The sequence below is a fragment of the Varroa destructor genome, unplaced genomic scaffold, assembly GCF_002443255.2.
Source record: "Varroa destructor unplaced genomic scaffold, Vdes_3.0 BEIS01000003.1, whole genome shotgun sequence".
NCBI classification, from domain to species: Eukaryota; Metazoa; Arthropoda; class Arachnida; order Mesostigmata; family Varroidae; genus Varroa; species Varroa destructor.
Genome location: NW_019211456.1, coordinates 54,519,825 through 54,528,667, shown reverse-complemented (window position 1 = coordinate 54,528,667; position 8,843 = coordinate 54,519,825). Strand labels below are relative to the sequence as shown.

The 8,843-nt window shown below is 37.0% G+C and overlaps 1 long non-coding RNA gene across 1 annotated transcript in view; it reads right to left on the bottom strand.

Annotated features, from left to right (window-relative positions):
• LOC147757146 (uncharacterized) overlaps positions 1 to 8,040 on the bottom strand; it is a 9,645-nt gene extending 1,605 nt beyond the window's left edge. Inside the window, exons 1-3 of the long non-coding RNA XR_015325092.1 lie at positions 7,482 to 8,040; positions 3,568 to 3,640; positions 3,014 to 3,183 (exon numbers count right to left, since the gene is read on the bottom strand). This is a non-coding gene — a long non-coding RNA (uncharacterized LOC147757146). The remainder of the gene's footprint in view (positions 1 to 3,013; positions 3,184 to 3,567; positions 3,641 to 7,481) is intronic.
• Between the last annotated feature and the right edge of the window lie 803 nt (positions 8,041 to 8,843).

Genomic DNA, 8,843 nt, shown 5'->3' with positions numbered 1-8,843 from the left:
ATATTGTCGCCGTAAGTTCACGATAAAACGTTAAAATAATGTTTAGATTTCAGAATCAGCGGGCCAACTTTATCAGGCTGTCGTGTTCGTCGTCCCTAAAGACAAACCGCTTGCATTTTTAGTCACCTTGTGGAACCGAAGACCAAACAACCCCAAACATTTCTAGACAATGCTTTTGATCGTCTCATAAAGGGTACGTTGTAGAAAAGGCAGTTGTCACCTCAGTCTCTGAGAATCATCCTCAAAATCTGTAGCAACAAGAAATAGTTTATGGCCTCTAAAAAAACAGAAACTACGCCCACTTAATGAAACTCATGGACATTGTTAAGACTGAACGATTTACGTCTTATAAATAATGCCTTAACAATGAGCATACATATAAATGTGTAATACATCTATGCGTCGTACACACAGGTGGCGCACTTTCAGCAACGTTAATACTGATAAATAAATATCTCAGTCCTTAAATGTATCTATATGATTCTTTATATTTGATCACTAACTGTTCTCGCCGTCCAACATTACAGCAAGATAAAAAGAAAGGTTATATACTGAAATTCTTGCACTGTATCGCATTTTGCTGTGACAACTTCGCTGCAAAACATTGTATTTAGGACAATCCAGAAAATCAAAGCGTTTCGTAACGAACCGCACAAATGAGATTTAAATATTACCGTACACCATCTTCGAAATAACTTTAGGTCAGTAGATAGTTCAACGAGCATTGTGCCTCTAAAAGCTTTCGTATATACGGTAAACATCCGGAAATTCTAGTTGATCTAAAATGGCTGACCACTTTCGACAATTTTGAGATAAGCCATTCATTAAATTTGTCGTTTCATTCGTAATTAATAGTCGAACGAAAATCGTCTATGGCATGTATCGTAATGAATACATTAGAAACCGCGCCAGTTCATATACATTTATATGTTCTGTAGCTCTGTCTTTGTTCTGCGGCAACGCCGTATGTAATATAGCGCACGTACTATAGTTTCCTCGTAAACCACATGAAGTTATTGTTCATGGTGTCCTTGGTGCGCACGTTAGCTTAATCGAGTTTTAGTTGGCTAGCCTGGCACTCACAGCCAAAATGCGACGAAAACACTTCGCCTGAGAAACATCGCCATCCTGTGAAGTTCGTTGTAGTTTAAATCGCATTTCGCAGTACCAGCGGCTCATGGACTACTGAAGTGTAATGCGGCGTATATCCACATTTCAGGCATATTGGAAGAATAGTTGCTCAGCAAGAGTTATACTGTTCAGTGAAAATCATTGTATCAAATAGTTAACAGAATTTTACTGCATTGCCAAATGTCGCTTTGCAGAAGATATAGCCTACACTTTATACCGCACCTTAAACCAAATAAATTTTTGCTACTAAAAGCCCTACAAGCAAATCGAAAATACTAAATGTAAAACATGTTTTTAGTTTTTAATCAAAGCGAACCATATCCAAAATACAATTCCTGTCTGAAAAACGTAAGTTCTTTCACGCATATAGTTGGGATCGGATTACCAGGGCCTAATTTAGATGCACAACGACAGTAACTAAAAATAAAAAATACTAAAATATTCCTTGGATCATATACTATTCCTTGGATCAGTAACGAACCTTACAACCACTGAATTTTTTTTTGATTCAACTCCGAATCTCTTGAAAAGATCCAAGAGGCGCGCGCTAAGTAATATATTGGGTATCAAATCGGCTAGTTATTGTTCCTCGACAACAATTCCTGCGGTATATAATAAAGGTTAAAGTGAATCGGAGATCGAAGAGAATAAAGAGAAGTAAATCGATTTTTTATCGCTCACCTAAAACCTAAACCAAGTGCGGTTTTTAAAGCGTTAAGCTGACTCCTCGTGGGGTTACAAGACTAAGTGACAAAACCACCCCCACAATAGTGCAGTGGTGTCATGTTCACATACAATGAAGAAATACTGGCAAAGGTGAACTAGGTTTGAGTTTGAAAGGTGTAGATGCACCACTAAAATTTAAATAGCAATAGGAAAGCAATGAATATAACTATAATTGCTCCAAACTACTTGATCCCTCCATATTGCTCATATTGAGCTCCTCCTCCTGACAGGGCCTTGAAACAATGTGCTAAACAGTGATACCAAGGCCTGTCGTAGAAGGGATAGTGGAAAGTACAGGAGAAGAAAGCTATGAAAAAAGTTGGTGAAATCCTTGTTGACTAAAGTGCTTCATTCGCCTGGCTCCAATTGACATGTCGGTATTTTTTAGAAAAATTTGAGAACCTCAGAAAGCTGAATTCCTTTTAGAAAGCCTCAAATCCAATATAGTATATATAATTAAAATCAAGCTGCCTTTTTGTGAAACCGATCGACGTACCAGCGTTTACAAGCACCGAAGCCACCGCTAGCACTGTCCGCGCTGATGTATAATTAATGCGAATTTCGTGTCGGATAAATGAGTGTGAGCATGTACCTTGCATGACAAACTGTGTTTAAATTACCTTTTGGAAGGAACTATCAAGTTTTTTGTCCATCAAGGTCGTAGTCAAAAACGATAAGAGCCGATAACAGCCGCCCACAACGATCGAGAAAGAAACAGCAAATGAACTAAACTTACAGCTATAGTGAAACAGGAAAAGAAATAAACAATCGACGTCGTGCTGCCAAACACGCGTAGATTTCTTAGCACAAATCAACGCGAAGATACGTTAGCAGACGTTGTTGGCAGGATAGATAAAAAATTAAATCATACAAACCTGCCTAAAGATTTGGAACAATTGTGAACAAGCAGCACACAACTATTAAAGGCTTTTTGAAAAATATTAGACAATATAGTCGCCTATTTCAGATGACTTAATTTAATCTCACTGAGGAGTGCCGTTTTCCTAAAGGAACTCATAACCCTTCATCCATTATACAGCGTGCTGCTAACCGTAAAATCACTAATGCTACGACACGAGCAGCAATCCTAATTTTCCAAATCTACTTTATGGATGCACAAAACAGTATTGAACGCTGTTTACAAACTAAAACGTACAGAACTTTGTGTCACCGTTGAAGGAACAATCCTTTCTAAAGGGTGCATATTTTATTGGTCCTGATCGGCAGCCATCGGATGACTAGGAAAAAGTTCACAGTGCAGCGTGGAAATGCAACAGGCTCAGGTACGATACCGCGGCACATTGTATTGTGGCAGCAAAAACATTTCTGTGAACAAAAAGAACAAATTGCAGGTATCTTTAAGTCGCATCTCTATTATGACTACCCACAGTACGTAGTACTGTTGTCTTAGACGTAAATGATTAACACCGAAAACTATGCATGGTACAGAACAAGAAAGACTGTGCTGCGATTTTACGCTTATCGAATCATAAGCCCTGAAGATCTACTTATCCGTAAATATTGTAGGCAAGCCATTTCTTTTAACAATAGCTGAATTATATGGCTGGGAAGATTGAGTTTGAAAACCAATCCTATATTCAAAATACCCCAAAAATGTTTACGATTAGCCATATAAACGGTACTCAGTGAAAGTAAAAGCAACGAGGATGGATTCGCAATCGTTTGTAAACGTTTCACCCGCTCACCTACCTTCGAAGCAAGCCAAGATACCGAAAAGGATGTCATGATGTACATTCGGATGAATGGAAGCGTATCATTATTCCTGAAGATGAGGTGCGATACCGAAAACAATTGTAAATTACCCTACTGAGGACCAACAACCGAAAATTGGAGCAGATTTAATCATAAAGGTGCTTCAACTCAAAGAACTTCATTATAAGGCATCACATAAAAATATTCGACGCCATCGTATTCTATGTCGCTAAAAAAAAGTGATTACCACATGTCAACATTCTTGATGAAGACACCAAATTTCCCCAAAACTATGATACATTTATGAAAAAAAAAATAACGGATCCAAACGCAGATCCAAAACTTCACATATTACTCTGAAAACATATAATTTATGGTCTATATCATACAACCGAATTGGTTTGTGTAGAAGACGGTCGATACTCGAAAAGATACTTAAAACCGTACCTCGAACGTACACCGTATTGAGAATATACTCCATATAAAGGCGACGTTCTCTCAAAATTGGATATTCCGCAGGTTATAAACAAGGTCAATAGCATCAAAATTATAAAATTACATCACAGTGGGATGCTCCATACACTACAGAACTTCTGAAGACTTCCAATAGCCATTTCAGCGTTAAAGCAAACTTATCAATGTAACTCAGTAAATATATTACGAAACTTAAAGGACTTTACACATTTGAAGGAGATAGCAGAGTTTACTTCAAGTCGACATATATCTTTTTTCCCCAATTCATGAGCGATACCCATCTATCAAGTGATTTCATTACCTGTCGCCAGTACAATAAATATTTTTTCTAAGAAGGCATCTCCGTGCAACTAATCGAAAACGACGGAAAATCAACAAACAGAATAACAATAATAGTTTTTTGCAACCAGAGTTACTTCAAAAAAAAAAAACTTTACGTCTGTGTGCCTAAATTTTACATCTGAATCAATAACAAATGTAACAAAAGAAAAGAGGGTTGAGAATCTCCAAATCTGCCACATTATTGTCAAAGAATCCTCTCGCGCGCCTACTAACATATGGTAAGAGGAAGTTATTTTTTAAGACTATTATTTTATAGTGTTGGACTCACTGAAAATGCGTGAGGGCACATTCCTTTCAACATTTAAAGTGGCTAGCTTACTTAAAAGACTTCTTTTCAACGATAAACATTGGTTATGGAGGATGTCAAATAAACCCAAATGCCTCAAGCGGTTCGCGATTCCTTTGTGGTTATGTTTATGATAAGAGAAATCACCGCCCAAACATATGAAACCTTTCCGTGAACGCAATAACCTAGGGCTATCACTATAAAGATTGACTACTTACGCAGAATATGATTCATACTATTGCCGAAGTCCGTTGATATAAAGCTCTTAGATATCTTCAGGTCAAATAAAAGACTCCAGTAAAAAGTCAGAGGACTGAAAAAAAGGAAAACGCGGATATTCTACAGGGACTATAATACGATATTACTGAACAAAAGCACACCGTAAAAACCCACGAGCCTCTTGTAACTGAGCAACAAAGACTATTCTGCAACAATATTTGCGGTCTTTTAGATAAAGGTAACGGCCACAGTAACAGGTAAAACCTTTCTGCCAATCTAATCTTAGCCAAAGTTTAGGAGGATGGAATAGAGACTATCGTAGTCGCGTCATCAGAGATCGAAGCAACTCTGATACTCGAAGGAAGAACTGACTTATCTTAATTTAGGATTATAACTTAGGTCAAGAAGGATGCCGTATGGAGTGCGAAAAAAAATTCTGAAATTCAGACCTTTGTACGACAGCATTTTTTTGGGATGCCTGAAACGAATATCCCATGATTAAAAAAGCGACCTCCGAAGCCGTTGACCGGACGCCCGTAATATATCCGTAAATTTTAACCTTTTGGAAGAATCCCAACTATATGTTCAGATGATTTCCCTAGCTGCTTTTAGTATTCAAACGGAATAGTGTAGTGCAGATACTGAACATACCTGTATAAAAATCATGCCCGTAGAGGCACTTAAAAATACATAACATAACCATTGACATGCGGCCGAACGACACTGACCCAATATATGTTGTTGCACAAATTATAGTATATCGATGTCGATTTGCGGTACAACCACGCCTTGTTATGACATTCCACAGAGCGTAAGAACAAGCAATGATAAGACGTCTTCAGCTCTTTCGAAAAAATCCGTACTTAAACACGGTTAACTGTACGTGTCTATCAGTCGCGCGCAAAACTCCCGAAACGTCAAGTTCTTTCTTAAATATATAACGACACTAATGTTGTCATTTGCAGTGTTTTGGAATGAAGTCTTTGCAAATAAAATGAATTAATTTGTTCATAAATCTGTAACTATAAACTGCACTAATTTAGACACACATGATATCGAAGTGGAAGCCCGGTTCTCTACGAGGTAGCCTCCACATCAACGACAAAAAACATTTTTTTTAATCAAAAAAAAGATAAAAAACGCCACAAAACAAGGCAAACTAAATAATCCTTTTTAGAAGTCCTTAAAACTGAGAGATCAAACAAGTCACAATGAGGAAAACCTCAAAAGAGAATGCAAGTAACTCGACATTTCTTCTACTGTAAACATGATTAGCCTTTTACTAGTATGCAGATAAAGTCAAATGTATTTAACAGCAAAATAGATACGGAGCAAAGCGCGCGGGTTAGTCTAGTCTACTACCAAAATTGAGTTCATCTGTGTGCTTATCCGTTCAAGGATGTATATGCGCGTCCCTGTCCTGCCCAAATCGACTGCGTAAAATGTTCACATTGAATTGATTTTCTCACATATAATTAAGATCTATTTTGTCATAAAATTGATTTTTTAGATAGATACTTTCTGTAGGGGGAAAGTTCCATTTGGCCTTATAACGTAATGTTAATTTGAGCTAATCTGTCATTTATTGCGATCTTTCCAAATCCGTTAAGAAATTGTAAAAAGTTTAAACCGGGACGTTGCTTGTCTTCTTTTTTTTAGCCCTACCGAAGGCTCATCATTAGATACTTCTTTTTTGACTCAGTACTATTAAGAAAAAAAGATACATCTTTCGTAAATAAATCATAATGTATAAAATATCAACTATATTTTGGACATTTGAATAATGTTCTTTAATTGGATGAATACATTTTCCGTAAAGTAGTTTCCTTCTGTAGGGGTTTAGTGCTAGTTTGTTTAATCTGCAAAATAGGAAATAAGTTATGAATTCTCTCAGCATATTGCTTACATTTTTTCATTGGCTAAATGCCCCTTTAGGCTACGTAGTTTTTCCATCTTATGACGCGTAATGGTGATGCGGGCAAGGTAATTCTATTTTTGGTTATTTTTGTGACAACCGTTAATACTTTTTGCGAGCAAATAAAAAGGCTATAGAAACATTTTTATAGGAAAGCGGAATCATCGAAATATTAGAATAGGCTAAAGACATAATTACAGCGTGATAGCAGAACTGCTAGAACATTCCATAAAGAGAGAACGAGATAAGTGGAGCACAGTAATTGCAACAGGATAAAATTTTCCATTGTATGGAATCAATCAGGTAAATAGTATTACTGGGCGAATAACAGCAACGACGGTATTCTCATAGCCACCGTTTATATTACTCAAACGCTTTACCCTGTTCATCAGTGTTAAATTGTAAGCATAGAACAAGTACATTTTTAATTTTCAACCGCTAAGAGTTCCGCACTTTACAAATTCATACGGACGTGCTTGTTTTAGCTTCATTTAGTGAATTGTTTTAACAGCGGACTAACGACTGTGTTTTGACAACACATCATCAATTCTGCACAAATGTAACATATTCTCATGTGCATCATGTGATTAGTCGACTTAAACGCTATATCCTGTTGACAAGCGTTAAATGCTGTGCATCAAACGATCACCTAAAACAACCATTTCTGGCACTTACCATCATTTTTGCTTGTGCAGGGGTGATTGTGATCACAATTTTTGGCCTCTTTTATAGCAGGCGTAGCGGCGACTAACTGCTAGTGGACCCAAAATGGTGCGTACGTACAAAAAACAGCCCAGTAAGACACAATGCAGCTTGAAATTGTGCAAGAAGCAGCTGCGACCATTGTGGATAAAAGCTTTTCTGTTAAGTAAGAATCTACTTAGTTCGGGATAAGCTACACCATGTTACGACGACAGCCCAAGACAGTAAGAGGAACTGCAACGTCAATACCAAAAGCGGGCTTGCTTCAACATATCTACAGTTGCATCGTGTATTTGACGCGTGTCAAGAGGCTACATCAACAGCATAACTTACTCAATGCGCAAGGATCATGCCAGGTTGTACCATTTTCAAAGAAAAATCGATTGCGTACGAGCATGTGAAAGTGGACATAACATACCAGACATTTGAAACTGTAGCCAGAATGCGCGAAAGAAGCAGGTGATGGCATAAACAGCTTTCCTAGCCATAACCTAAAAAGATGTCTTTTGATACTGTGATACATTTTAAAAAGAATGGGTCGAATTTTTTTTCTGGAATTTTTAACCTAAAATGAAGTTGAAAAATTTTGTTTCTTCAATATCTCCAACCCAGGCAAAACGTCGTTCCTACGGTAATAGACCCCTCGAAAGTAATTCTATCTGGCAACATCTTTCTAGTTTTGGAATAACCGATTTACGTTTCAAAAATATGTAGTTCTAACACGATGACTACGCGTGCCACATGTTACATGAAACAATGATAATAATAAATGGAGCATACCCTGGTCGTGCGATCTCCCGTTCGAACCCTTAAATTTCTCTTTTTGGGTGTTTTTGAAGTGAAACATTTTTGTCAATAGGCCTATAACGATCCAGGCCTTCGAGGAAAAGATTACAAAATGTGTCACCAAAATATAGTATAACGAATAATTTAGTGAACTGGATTGCATTATTGTTGATAAACAGGAAATTTTTAGTGCGAGCACATAAATCTCTAAATCTCGGTTAACCTCAGGCAGCCCTTACAGGACAATTTTGGCCCTCCTCGAAACTGGTTGTACCTAAGAATATCTACGCTGGAGTTCATAGTTAGTCCAATTAGGTTAAATAAAGAAAAAGATGATATAGGTAGTATAGTTATTAGTTAAAGCTAAAAGTTTATTTCATTCTATAGCTATTTGTGGAGCTGGGTATGGATATTCTAAGCTAAGTTTTGCAAATCTCATCTTTGTATGATACTTTCTTTTTTTTTTTTATTTATTTATATAGTGAAATCGACTTAGACCTTTTTGCACATAATTTTTTGAGTGCTTATATTGCGAATATTGTTGAAAAA